The sequence below is a fragment of the Hippoglossus hippoglossus genome, chromosome 19 (assembly GCF_009819705.1).
Source record: "Hippoglossus hippoglossus isolate fHipHip1 chromosome 19, fHipHip1.pri, whole genome shotgun sequence".
In the NCBI taxonomy this organism is placed as follows: domain Eukaryota; kingdom Metazoa; phylum Chordata; class Actinopteri; order Pleuronectiformes; family Pleuronectidae; genus Hippoglossus; species Hippoglossus hippoglossus.
The window spans coordinates 19,824,878-19,839,204 of record NC_047169.1 but is presented as its reverse complement, the minus strand read 5'-3'; positions in this window follow the sequence as shown (position 1 = coordinate 19,839,204).

Sequence of the window (14,327 nt, the reverse complement as noted above, 5' to 3'; positions counted from 1 at the left end):
TATAGGGAGACAAGCAGGTGTTTCAGAAACGTTCAGGACTTGCCATGTGGCATTCTCACCTCTCACCTTAAATTTTTAAAACTGGTTAGGATACATTCTCATTTAAATATTGCTGCCCCTTTATGACCTACAACTGCAAAGGAGAAAATTGGCTTTTCCTATTAACTATTCTCAATGTCGAGGTCGGACGAAATTATTTACGGCAGTCAGGGCCGAAAAGCCGATGTTTTTATATCCGCCGGCAAACTTTTTCACAGTGGGAAGCACGCTAGCCTGTTGAAAGGACGCTGGAGCAGACTTGTCTTTAGAGATTATCATTTTTGACGTTGCAGTCTCTGGTCATGTTCTGACGCTGGGGCAGGATCAGCAAAGCGAAAAAGAATAGAAAGGACCAAAGAACAAAGCAAAGCTAAAAGGACTAGTGATAAAGCACGAGCTGAAACGTGAGTCAGCCTTGGTCGGGCATTCAACAGACGGAGAGAATTATGTGATCAGAAAGGATTCAGAAAGGAAACAAAACAGGTCCTGGATTGTCTTTCTTCCTCCTGAACCGGTATTTCTTATGTTCATTTTATTTGTGAACTGTAAGATTGTTACCTCATCCATATGCATCCTGCAAACAGCTCTGTGTCTTTTTTCAATCCCTCCGAAACAAATGGCCATGCTGGCAAGACCGAGGCTTTTACGTCAGGAGACGGTGGAAACACTACCGTCCACAGAGGAAAATTGTTCCTTGTCATTGGCTGCGCAGGTAGGACAAAAAAGTCACAAAAAAAGTTATCCTGGAAGAGAGAGGCTGACATATATTTCATAAAGGAAAATCATCAGTAATAAAAACATGAGAGTCTGATAGGAGACTTTCCAGACTTTTTTGCCATAACTTAGATGCATTCCTGAAGGGACACAACGCAATGTTCCCTCATGGTTAAGCACACGGCTGAATTTGTTCTGGATCCTGTTCCGGAACCTGCCAGATCAGTGAGATTGGATCTGGTGCCCTGTCATTCTGACGTTCAACACAATTATGGGTGAATGTGATTTGTAGCTGTGGTTTTAGAACTATAGATGAAGCTGTGACAGAACCTAAAGCCTGGCTGGGTATTCCTGGAAATGCAAGAGCAGGCTACGCAACACAAAAAGCAAACAACACTTCCTGTGCCCCCCCCCATCGGCCCTCTCGTCAAAACTATGCCCGTTCGGTCGGAATGAAATGAGTGGTCCTGTGTATTACAGTTCATTTCAGACGTCTCTATTTATTGATGGCCATCGAGACACAACGTGACTTAATTATTCGACAGTGCCTTTATCAAGTCAGAGAGGATGAATAAAGTCAGCCTTTTATAGAGATAGTTCTCATAGACTGCTCACAATCAGAGATAGTTGTAGTCTAACTGTGTGGACATTGCTGATTGAATTCTTGAAGTATCTTGAAGCAAACAGGGATAGGAATTGTAAAGATTATATTGATACCATTGATTCTGCCCATGGTGTGATTCTTTCTTACCTGTTTCTTTAGCAATTCCTGATAAATGTTACACAGAGTGTAAAAAGACCTACACTGGTTTTCCACATCTGTGCAGGTGTTTTATTATCTGTCTGAATGCATTGTGTAACCAGGTAGAAAAAATGTGACTCTAGCTGCGGATGAAATGAGAGAATGTTTTCTTAATTCAAGTTTTCTGCATGTTACTATAACACAGTCATTATATGTTCCCCAGTGTTTCCCAAAGGTTGACAATTTAGTTGTGGTTATTGTTGGCGCAGCGTGTGTCTGATGAGAATGCAGAGGCTTGTGCAGTTTACCAACGTTCCCTAAATGCCTCGCATAAGGAACACAGAGAAGCTTCAAATGTCTGTTTCTGTAGCACAACTCAGACACAAGATATTCAGTCTGAAAGCGCATCAGACCGTCTGAATTTGTTTGTTGCTGATCCAGCAGAGGGACATTACTGTCAGATTGATCTATTGCATGCCCTCTTCACCTATCAGTAAAGCAAGTCAGTAGTGTTAAGGTATTTTTCTATGAAAAGCAGAGCATCGGAGAAGCGGCGTGTGGAGTATCTACACCGTAGATGGCAAAGTAACAAACAACTGTAGAGATGTTTTTACCTTGCTAATTCCTTTTAACAAATCTGTGGGCTCACCTGTTAGCAGCAACGGAGGAGCCGAATCTGATGTATTCGACAAAACTCTTTGGTTTGGTTTAAAACCATAGTTTTTAGAAGACATGTTGGCTGAAACTTGAACGAATTGGGGAAGGACAGTGTTTTTCATCACAGTGGTTCTTTGTGTCTGCAAGTTGGCATTTGTTTGTTGCTTCACTATGAAATTAACTGTAGGTAGAGGGAATGTACAGTAGGAATCAAAGATCAAACAGCAGCACACAGCACGCTACAGAGTCGTTCCATTCTAGAATTTCATTATATAAAAGATATTAAAGCTTATACCTGACTTTACAGTGACATGTTGGTTAGAACTGATTTAGATATAAATCATTCAAGCAGCGAAAAGCGCGATTGTAGACAAGCAAATTCTCTTTTCACTTCCACAGCTTATTAATTCGAGGTGCCCTAAAACCCATGTAATGATGCACCTGTATCAAGGATGTCACTGCAGAGGTGTTCGGCTCCCAGTGACTGTCCCTCATAAAATGATCAGTGACATGGCATCAGAGAGCTCCGTCTAAAGAGAAGGAAAACAAGGTGACATTGATGTGTCATCTCTGATTCCGATACAAAACCCGCCCCATTTACAGCTGCTGCACGTCTTACATGCTCAGAGCGGATCCCGTGACTCTATTCAATGCTTTGCACCACTGACTCATGAACATAGAACCATAAATAGAAACTAAACTGGTGTTTTTGTGTAGGAGTCTGTCAAAATGCATGCCGAGGGCGATGCAGTGTAGAAATAACTTTATACGGTGAGTACATTGTCTGCAGGCCATGATATGCTCGGATGTGATATCGTTATTTCATATCAAAATGTCAGTTTTCTCACTGTATCTCGGTCAATGCTAATCACCTTTTGTCAGTCTATTGTATGGATATACAAGTTATACAAGTTGAGGCAGACGCAGGGTGGGTCTCTCTCTCTCTCTCTCTCTCTCTCTCTCTCTCTCTCTCTCTCTCTCTCATATAGATTAAATAAAGACATTTTTGGTCCTATAACAGGAATTACGTCACTATGAAGTCAGAAAATTGTGTCATAGGCTAAACTGTGGTATAAATTTCAAGGATTAGAGACACAATCTGCATCTTATTTAGATTAGCAAACCCTTTGTCATCATAATGGTATAAACACGTCATTATACAATGGCACAATATATGATTGGGGTATGTACAGCGTGCACAGGGTATACAATGTCCCTTTAATTGCTTTTCAGTTGTTGGTATGTAGTGTCCTGGATCCTGATTTGGCGTCAGAGAGAGAGAGAGAGGGGAGAGAAAGAGAGAGAGAGAGAGAGAGAGAGAGAGAGGGGAGAGAAAGAGAGAGAGAGAGAGAGAGAGAGAGAGAGAGAGAGAGAGAGCACAAAGTCAGTGACATGTATTAAAAGCCTGTTTCACTTCTGACGAGACCTGGCATCACTCCTGTGACCACATTCAAGTTTGGTGTCACAAGGGTCTCAGCAGACCAAGATATTTTTGGGTGTTAAATCACTGCTTCAATTGAGAATTCATAAAGTGCAATGTTGCATCACTTGGATGGATATACATGCTGTATTAAAAATGTAAAAATGCCACAATAACGAACATAACTCTAAAAGTTCACTGTGCCACACAAATCTTTTGCATATTGAAGACACAGCAGACCTGGTTAGTTCGGGACAAGGCTACAGCTGTAAACCTTCGCTAACCCCAACCACACACGCTGCTGTCACGCTGCATAATTGATCGGCTCATCCAGAAGATGGCTGGTCAGCAAACAAGCCGGCACATGAAGAAGACATGGGTTATCCCAGCGTGTCGCAGATGCACAAGTCATGTACTGCTCTGCACTGCCACATTAAATAATAAACAAGTGGCACTATGTGTCCATTTGGAATTCACAGCAGACCAATGCACTTAAGATATTTGATGGAAAACAGTGCATGCTGGCAAGTAAGGCAGTTCACAGTTACTTAGACTTTAATCAAAGCAACTTGTACCAGCTCTACAAGAACCACTCTACAAAAACATAGAGAAGAATTAAACTTAAATACGCTTCTCCATTTTCTTAGCTGTGGCTAATAAAGATAACGTATTCATTTCAATAACCAGCTGCCTCTCAGCCTCGGCAGTGTATATCACTGATCGGGACCCAGGTAAACTCTGTGAGTTTACGGCTGCCTGGCAGAGGTGGTGAATGAAAGCTCGGGGAATGAGGAGAGGAGGAGGAACTGGTTGAATCCCAGAGAGGTCTGTCAGATGAGAGCGATGTTACACATCTGGCCTGTCGGCTGCTTCCATGTCTTTAATATTCACAGGAGCTCCCAGGAATCCGCTGTAAAAAAAACCCCACAATGAATAATTAATGTGGTGTGGTGCCACAGAGCTCCTTCCTTCTGTTAATTGGATTTGAAGAAAAAAAAAAAAAAAGAACAGAGAAACAGGTAATAAGATTTTTTAAAAAATCAAGAGACTATTATCATGCTGCTGGTAATGCTGTTACAGTATGGTCAGTGTGGTCTTAATTATTAATTCTCTTAAAGACCTGCTGGCCACTTGATGACCTCAAACTGTGGAGCTGTGCTGTTATGTGGATGTCTCAGTAAATCCTACGTTACTGGTTCAAATCTGTCACATTCTGAGGCCTCTTTTCAATCAGTCAATCGGCCAAACAACTAATCAGTCAATAAATCCAATAATTTCTTTTATGTACAGCCCATATTCACAAATGCCAATTTGTCTCATAAGGCTTTACAAGGTGGGACATCATTAACCTTCAACAAGAGTGAGGAGAAACTACCAAAAACCCAATTAACGGGGGGGGGGGGGGGGGGGGGGGGGGAAGAAACCTCAGAGAGGGCCACATGAGAGGGATCCCTCTCCCAGGACGGACACAGATGCAACAGATGCCGCGTGTGACAGAGCAACAACAAAATAACAATATTAACAACATTGATGATAAAAGACAGTGTCTAACATAAATGGAGAGGTGCATCAATGTTTAAAGTATTTATACAAAAGAAAGTGTCTGACAGAGATGAATGATTGGGTATATTGAATATCTAAGCAATATATAAATACATGTTAAATCTTTGCAGATTTGTCTGCAAGAGGTGAAATGTACATGGATACATTTTAAACCCTACATGTTACAAACCCCCTTCATTCTGTTCATCCTCACACAAGCAGTGAGATTATTTCAGAGCAGCTCAATTTCCAAGAAATGCGTGTGCATAACGGAAACACCTTCTTCGGCATTCGATGAACCCATCTACTCTCCAGCAACTGTGTTAAATCCAAACAACACACAGGAGATGTGCATTTTCTGTGTAGCTGGAGCAAAGAGAGGGCCGCCCATCTGTTGGCTAATAAAAGCAGGTTAAAGCGGGCAGCAGAGAGAGAGAGGGGTCATAATATAGGCAGCAGTCCTTCATGTTTCACTGCCCCACTGCAGCCTTTTATACCTCTGGTTACTCGCAGGCCGGCGACACTCACTGAGCTTTTAAAACAGCTACACACATCGGAGGAAATTTATGGCACGCAGCAACAGAACGGGCTTGTTTCAGAAATCTAAAGGCTGTTATCTGTGTGAGTGTGTGTGTGTGTGTGTGTGTGTGTGTGTGTGTGTGTGTGTGTGTGTGTGTGTGTGTAAGAGACAGGAGAGAGTCTTTGCAGGTTATCAGCATGTACTCAGCTACACTATATAGTTCAACAACCCATTACATGTGTTTTACATGTCGCTTTTGAAGGACAAACCACAAATGTGTCGTCAGTTTGCTCTGTATTTACTCTGACACGCCCGGTGACACGTCCCAGTGTTTTCGTTATTGCCTTATGTGGTGTTGGTGCAGATATTCGGCGCGCCACCGATGCGTGTGACACTTAAAGTATCCAGTGCCATCTGTGGGCACAGAGGAAAAGAAATAATCCAATCGGGATCTGATATGCTCTGTAACTCTTTCCCTGAAGCCCATATCTATGCCTGAATGACGCAATATAACATACATAATACATTGTGTTATTATTAGAGTTGCTGTAAGCCGGGCGTTGTAATAAAATACACCTAAGACATTATTAAGTGCTTAATAAGATCACACATCCCAGTGGACTTTAAGAACTTTTCCATCTTCATCAGGTGTTCTCGGTGACAAAGTGCACTATGTGGCTAAGATAAATGGAGAATGTGGTTAAGGCGGCTTTATGGTACCTCCTTGTCTGCTTTATCTATAACATGTTTATAGGAAGATGTGACATTATATACATTTTAAAGCTTCACTAATAAATATTACTATATTATCAAGGGCCCATATTATACGTGATGTGTAAAATGTTGCTGTGACACACCCCTGCAGATCCCATTGCAGGTCTACAGAGCTTTTTTAGCACATCACAGCTCATTGTTTTGGATTTACAGCCCCACTGTTTAGGTTCACTCTCACTTATAATCTCATAATCAATGGTGGGACACAGCGGGTTGCCATCCTCAGCAGGAAAGCTCTGATAAACCCTGTGTGCCCGGCATCAAACAGCATGTGAAGATTTTGGGAGCAGTTGGCACCTGAAGAGTTCTCAGCAGATTGTGGAGACCAACGCAGACCCAAAAGGAAAGTAAATCACGGGCTTACATTTGCTAGTTGGAAGGAATCATGTGATGCTGTGTTTGATTTTCCGTATCTCTGCTTCTCTAAGTGGCCAAAAATAGTTTCGGACAAGTAACAAGGTGGTTACAAAGGCAAAGATGTGAATTTATTTGATCAACACCGTAGATATATGTTCCAAATCAATTTAATTGATTATTTCATTTCACATCCAAGAGGGAGGTGAGAAGATTGATACTCTCAGGTTTGTGTGTAAAGTACATAGCTGAGGTGTTTGGCCTAGTTTAGCATAAAGCCTGGAAGCAGAGGAAAATCAGCAAGCCTGAAATACTCCTACTACCACAATTAAAGCTCAATAGCACAATGTATCATTTGTTGAGCAAAACAGAAATGTAAAAAACACACAGACAGAGACAGCACAGAACTCCACCAAAGAAACGGTTATCCTTACATTTCTGTTTATCTACCTTTTAAAACATTTAATGTGCTCAAATGTTGAGTTGAGACAATTCAATTTACTTTTGAGGGGGTTCCAAGGTTTTGTATGTGTGTCCTGCCAATAGATTGTATATGAAGAAAAAGTGAAGCCAAATATCTTGATTGCCCCCTGGTGGCTGGCTGTGGTCTAGGTCATAAACCCTGCCTCCTCCATGTTAGCAGATGGAACTCTGGCCAAAGTAAAATGTCTGCGTAAACGCTAAATAAGGTTTTCCTGGGGAAAGCTTATGTCCTTTAATGTATTGTCACACTGATGTATGATCAGGTTTTTTAAATGTATTTTTGTACTGTAGGACAAAGTGGAGACGTGATGTCCATCTTCATATACAGTCTCTGGAGCTGCCTGTGTCTTTATTAGAGATCTGTGACTGTTTGTGACTGTGTCGTTCTGTGGATGTCTTTAATTCATATGAAGTAATCATCAAGTTATTATCTAACATGCCACCTTGAGGCCATCAGAACACACCCTGTCTGCTTTATAATTAAAAAAACATAAATAATTATAAATAATTTTATAAAAAACTAAAAACTGAACTGGTACTCCGCCTTATAGCAAATTGCTCTTTCAGACGTCATTCAAGGTTGGTACGTCATGTAAATTGTCTCCTGTAAGAATGAACTACTTCAGAGTAAAAGTTCGTCAACATGTTGTCTCCCTGCACAATCTTGTGTCAACCCTAAGAAGAAGGGCTGGATGTTAGCATTTGGAAAAGAGTATTTATGTGATCAGTGTTTGCAGCTATTTCTATTACTGCTTATCCAACTGGTATCTAGTCCAGATGCACCGAGAAGCTACAGGAACATTAAGAGGTTAAATCCTCTACTAAACACGATTGCTCTTCTTTTGTGAGCCTAAAATTTGGGACCCCCCAGATTGAATGTCATTAACCACCGCCAGGCAGCTGCAACCATGGGAACACAGCTCATAATGCACAAATTAAGAACCCCATGTATAAATATAATGTTGTCTTGCAGGAAAAAGAGGAGCCCGAATAGCACCCTGCTGAGAATAAATGAATGGTGAAATTAATTAGCATCCTCGGAGGCTGTGCTATGTTAGTCCAGGCTGAGTTACGCTGGATGATTGTGAGAGGTTTGGAGGCCCCAGAAGAGGATGTGATTATGGAATAAGTAGATTATGCAGCTCATTTTCACTCATCGTCCTGTGTGGAATGTTTGAGCGGGGGAAATTTATGCAATCAGAACTTTAATATTATCATCTTCTTAATTCTTTCTAAATAGCACTACAGTTCACTGGTAAATTGTAAATTTAATCTGTAATTTGTGAGGGTTGACGCCTTCTTAATATTTATCTTCTTCTAAGAAAATGATCTTTCACCACAGTGTCAATGTCTCGCTACCAATCCTGTACCTGTTTCAAAGTAAAAGCACTCTGGCGTTTCCATTTCCATTCATTTGTTTTATCAAGGTTTTTATTGTTATTGTAGGACTGGAAGATACACGGCTTCATAGCATAGAGTCCTGGCATTTGAGTGCATAGACCTACTTTTATTTAAGGAAGTACAGTAGTCATACCAGTAACCTCACGTAGCAGCTCCCACTGCAGACACACTCCCTGTGTGAACCACAGATGCCCTCAAGATGTAACAGGTCAGTGACGCAGCCGTCATGTGCTGCATGTTCACCTAGTGTGGCCCAGGCGTTATCCATCAATCCTATATATGAGAAATGTCTGGATAGTTACTTTAGGTTGATGGTCTTTGCCTTTATTTGTATTGTCTGAGAAGTGACAAATAAGTCAAACATATAATGATAATGCACCTTAATATGCATTAATTCATATAAACATACAGTATAATCAGTAAGCTATTTGTGGCGGATTGCAGTGTGTATGTGTGTGTGTGCTTGCACAGATAGTGAGAAAGTGAGGACATGTCAGCTGGTCCTCACTTGCTGACCCACTTTCAATGAGCTGTTTGAGGGTTAAGACTTGATTTTAGGGTTAGGGTTAGATTTAAGTTTAGGGTTAGGGTTTAGGGACAACATTAAGTCAGTGAGTGTCCTCACTAAAATAGAAAAACGTGTGTGTGTGTGTGGAGGGAATGTTCTTGGAGGAATTTTTATAGCCGCCGAGACCCACCTGCAATACCTCCAAGGTCCACCAGTGGGCTGCGTCCCACACTCTTGAAAAGTGGTGTACAAATGCATGTTCAGATGAAGAAGCCTAAACCATTTAAACACAAACAAAGTGGGTGATGGAGATGAGAGAGGAAGAGCAGGTACACACAAAAAAGTGAAACATGAGACAAGATGCAACTAAGCAGATCAGGGAAATTAGATTAAGCCTTACCTGTTAAAATAAATTACTGGTGACCTACTGCATACAAATATCTTTTTCTACATGTTAGCAGCTGTCTTCAGTAGAAGTGCTAATTCTGGTCTCCAAAAAAAGGAGCACGTACTTTCGAGGTTTGAGGTTTTTACTTTGGCTTTACCTAGAGGATTTACACAAACATGACCTAATGAATGTGATAATAAGTTGTACATTTTATATTAACTTGAGCACAATCTCCAAGACATGACATGTATATAGGCTGCAATCAAACAGCAAATAGGGTTTCAAGGAAATGTAGCTGTTATGATCTGTTTTCTTAGCGGACCCAACATGCAGAACAAGAACACAGCTGGTGGATGGTAGTAAAAAAGGTTTATTGTTCAAAGCTGGAGCTGGGTTGGTGGTGGTGGCAGGCAGTGGGGATCCAAAAGTCCTGGCAGGGTGAGGCTGGGGAAGATAAAGTCGAACAACGGAAGGTGTGCAGCTGATTCTGTTGCAAAGGGAGCAAGGGGTAAATAAGTAGAACAAAACAAGAGACACGTAGTCACAAGAAGCCGAGATATACGGAGAATCTGGCAACGACAGGGGAGAGGAGCTGAGGTCTTATAGAGGTGGAGTGGATGAGAAGATGAATGTCAGCTGCGCAGGTATTCCACAGGAGGCTCCTCCCAGCTCCAGGTAGAGCCACACAGGGAAGGAGAAACAGTGGGGGAAGGGAAAACACTGAGCACCAAAGGAGGTGGAAAAACCTGGTCCTAACAGCAGCCACTTCCAATGAAGCACTAGATTTATTAATGACAGGTGGCAGAGGTGGATCCCCAGTGTACAACTCACCTAAAATAGACCACAGTCCTGTTTGTGGTTGGGGTTCGGCAACAAAACCAGCAGGGGAAGATGGTGGCTTTGGGTGAATGGAAATGTCTGAAGTCACTGCAACCCTCATGCCTAAGCATTTTAATAAAACCTTAATACAAGTGGATATTGTACTGAAACATTAGCAAATACGTTGTCCGTGAACATTTTGCATGTATGTTCATTAGCAACATATTTGCGACTTGATCAATATTTACTATTTACTGTTGTTGTTTAGTTGTGTATGACATCTGGTTGTGGATATACAGTATACATTGAGTCACCATTAGATTTTTGAAGCCTTGATTTTTTTTGCTCACTGACATCTTTAGAATTACCCACTTTCAACAAAATATTTTATTTAATCACTTTTGCAGAGGCGCTTGCTGCGGGTTTTTCGAGCCTGCAGCGGTTGTTAGGGCAACTGTAAGTACCGTGTGTGGTGTATCAAATCTGAGATCTTCTCATATAAATTAGTCCAGCTGGGCCGCAAGAAAACCAGGTTTATGCAATTTTAAACAGGCACCTCAGTGATACAATGTTCTGCCTCCATGAATCTAGATTCATATCCTGAGTCCTTAGTGTGGACCACGGAGCGTATATGAAGATGGACAATGTGTCTCCACTTCCTTCTGTTGTAGCGAAAATGTCCTGGATATGGGCGCTGCCATCTTGCACTTTGGATGTCATCTGGAGACAGAGTGTGCTCAGTAGTGATTGCTGAGTGGAGCCATGATATCAAGGTTACAATGATACAAGCACTTGACCAACTGCAGTTCAGTCTCAGCTGTCAATCACGACGTTTCACCCCATTTTTTTAGCATCAAATAACTAGTTCAACCAAACTTACCAGAAACATTCACACTTGAACATATATCAATGAGATAAGAACTACTTAAAATGACAGGGAAATCATCCTTCAGAAAGATTTATTAAGTTTGTTCTTAAACCGTTTGGTTTGGTCCGTGTCCCACGTGTTTTCCAAACATGGGTGTTTGAAAATTGTGATTTGAGTCACTGCCACTGCTTTCAGGTCCAGTCGTTGAGAAATACACATCAGGTCACGCAAGTGAGCCATTAAACCCAGTAATATACATACTGTATGTAACCATGGTTTGATGCATTATGGATGACAGTTATTCACATTATGTCGAGTCATCTGAAAACAACAAAACACACATCAGTTGAGAGAAAGGGAGAGGTTGGATGGATTGGATTTTTTTATATCTATCCTCTTAGAAAGTCAAACTGAAATGTGGAGTCAGCAAAAATATGATTTTGATAAGCAAGCAGGACATTTAACCAACTGACTGTGTCCCAGCACAGTGGCTACTTCCAGTTTAAAGATAAATCCTGTGAGATCCTTCAGGGCTTAGTAGTGGGCTTGTGAATGTTTGGCTGCATCACGATACCTCTCGCCACAATTGATAACCTGTGGTTGTAGCGGCCGAGATCTGGATGGAACATCAAGAGTGTGGATGAAGTTGTTGTAACCGGCAATGCCTTGTCAGTGTTCTTAGATAATAATTTCCTCAAACTCAACTGTGAACAATCTCACATAATCATTATTGGTCCCAAATCTCTGACAGTTGCACTCTGTCTCCTTCCCAGCCTGTCAGCCGTGGGGTCATTCTTGACCAGGGGCTCATCACCCCTTCATCACATTCAGAATCCGCTTTTGCAATAGCCATCATGGTACACCCAAATCACCCGTCCTGCAGAACCTCCACTGGCTCCCGGTCCCTCAGCGCGATCCAATTCCAAATCTTCCTCCTCACCCACAAAGCCCCCCCCAACCAGACTGTCCCTCACTCACCCTCCTCTCCCCTGACTCCAACCTCCTCTCCATTCCACACAGGACCAAGCATCGACCAGGGACTTCTCATGTTTTTTTATCTTTAGCGTGTCCCTCTTTAATAACGTGTGTTTGAGTTCCTTGAAAAGCTCTATACAAATAAAATGTATTATTATATAAGTGACGGTTCAAAAAAAAAAAAAAAAATACTTGGTGTAATTGAAACCAAGCCCTTTTATTTCCAGGTTCATTGACTCCCCATTAAATTCCCCTGAACTGAATCAGAGAGAAAAGCCGGAGTCTGCTGCAGCAGGACTGATTGAAAACCCCGCCGCTGCTGCACACATCTGGACAGGCGTGTCTCGAGAGCCGACGCACATGCGGAGACGTGCACGTCTTTCGATTTGGCTCGGCAGCTGTTCCGCTCCACTCCGGCTCCCCTGCATGCCATCGCCTTATTACGATCTTATTAATGTAATATCATTAAATGTCCCCCCCTGAACATCTGAGTGCAGCAATTTATATACACCTTGTAACATTCATTCCCTTTGGCAGGGCCAGATAGCGGTCGAGTCCGGCGAGATCTACAGTGCAGTCACAAGGGGAGCGGTGATTATTTGTTAGGATGTGTGTGCGGTGAGGGTGGGTAGGAGTAGGTGGCGGTGTGTGTGTGTGTGTGTGTGTGTGTGTGTGTGTGTGTGTGTGTGTGTGTGTGTGTGTGTGTGTGGGGGGGGGGGGGGGGGGGGGGTTGGGGCATTGAATCATTTGGCGTATTTATTATACGTCCTCCAGCTTTGGCTCAATCCTGAATCTCCTACATCAGGTAGAATAATGGCCTCCATAACCTTGGGCGTTTGTGGCCTCTGAGAACTCTCTCCTCAGCCTCCCTCCCTCCCTCCCTCCCTCCCCACAGATAGCTTTTCATGACAGATCTGTGGAGAGCAAAAAAAAAAGATAGCAAACAGAAAATGTCCATGTGCACGCGTACTCCCACATGCTCGAGGCAGTATTTCTCTCCACATCAGGGCTACAAGAAGAGGCATCCTGAATTGATTGGGGGATAATGAAGGAGGTCTGGGAGAGGGGGGGGATCGATGCAGCGAGACCCTGTTGACACAAACAGACAACGCAGGGCCGAGTGCTTCAATTTACACAAGGCCGGGCTGGATTTGTATGTTAGGTTCAAACCCGTATGTTGATCTTCTTGATTGCTTATAATTAATATTTCCTCCTGTGGAGAGTCTCCTCACATTTGACATTGTAAAACATTTTTTAAATAAAAGATTCAGTCTATATCTCTTTTTTTTCTAGCTCTGAAAAAGGCATTTGCTGTTCACCACCTTGAAACACTATAAGCCTCTGTGAAAAACAGACCAATGAAGGTTTGTAAGTAGATTTAGGAGGCCCTTACAGCCCGCTAAAGACGCTTTCATTCCAGGCTTGCAGGCTATTCGAAAGAAAACAAATATAGCTGCTCCGGAAACTGCAGAAGTGAAGTCTGGAGCCGTGTCTGCAAAATATAATAAAACAACCTTGACAAGGTGTCACTTAGCTACTCTCCAATATTGCACCATTACATTTTTACAGCTTGCAATAGTTTTGGTGTTCGATTGGTGTACCCTGTCACCAGCCATAAAACATCACGGCCATTTTAGGATCCTCATGATGGTGAAGACAAGATGTTATTTATGTTATGCAGACATCGGAACAGAAATTCCCTGCAGGGATTTACTGCCATTCAGTCAAAAGAGTATTGGTGTGGTCAGGGAGTGGCGTGCTGATGAAGTTTCTGAACCCAGAGGTGGGAAGTAACAAAGTACAAAAACTTTGTTACTGTACTTTAGTAGATTTTCCAGGTAACTGTACTTTTACTGATGACTTTTGACTTTTACTTGCTACATTTTATCACAGATATTTGTACTTTCTACTCCAAAATAGGCTTCTTACTTTTGATTTGAGAGTAAGCAACATCGAGACGGATTAAAACCTAAGTGTATGGGATGATAACACAGAAAGACGGTAACACAGAAGGTCCATATTACGCACAACATACGGTACGTAACGCGGTGTAAAAGACCAAACAGACGAGAGTGAGACTCAAACGCGGAGAAGAGGTGTGGCTCGTATGTCTGTGATGAAGA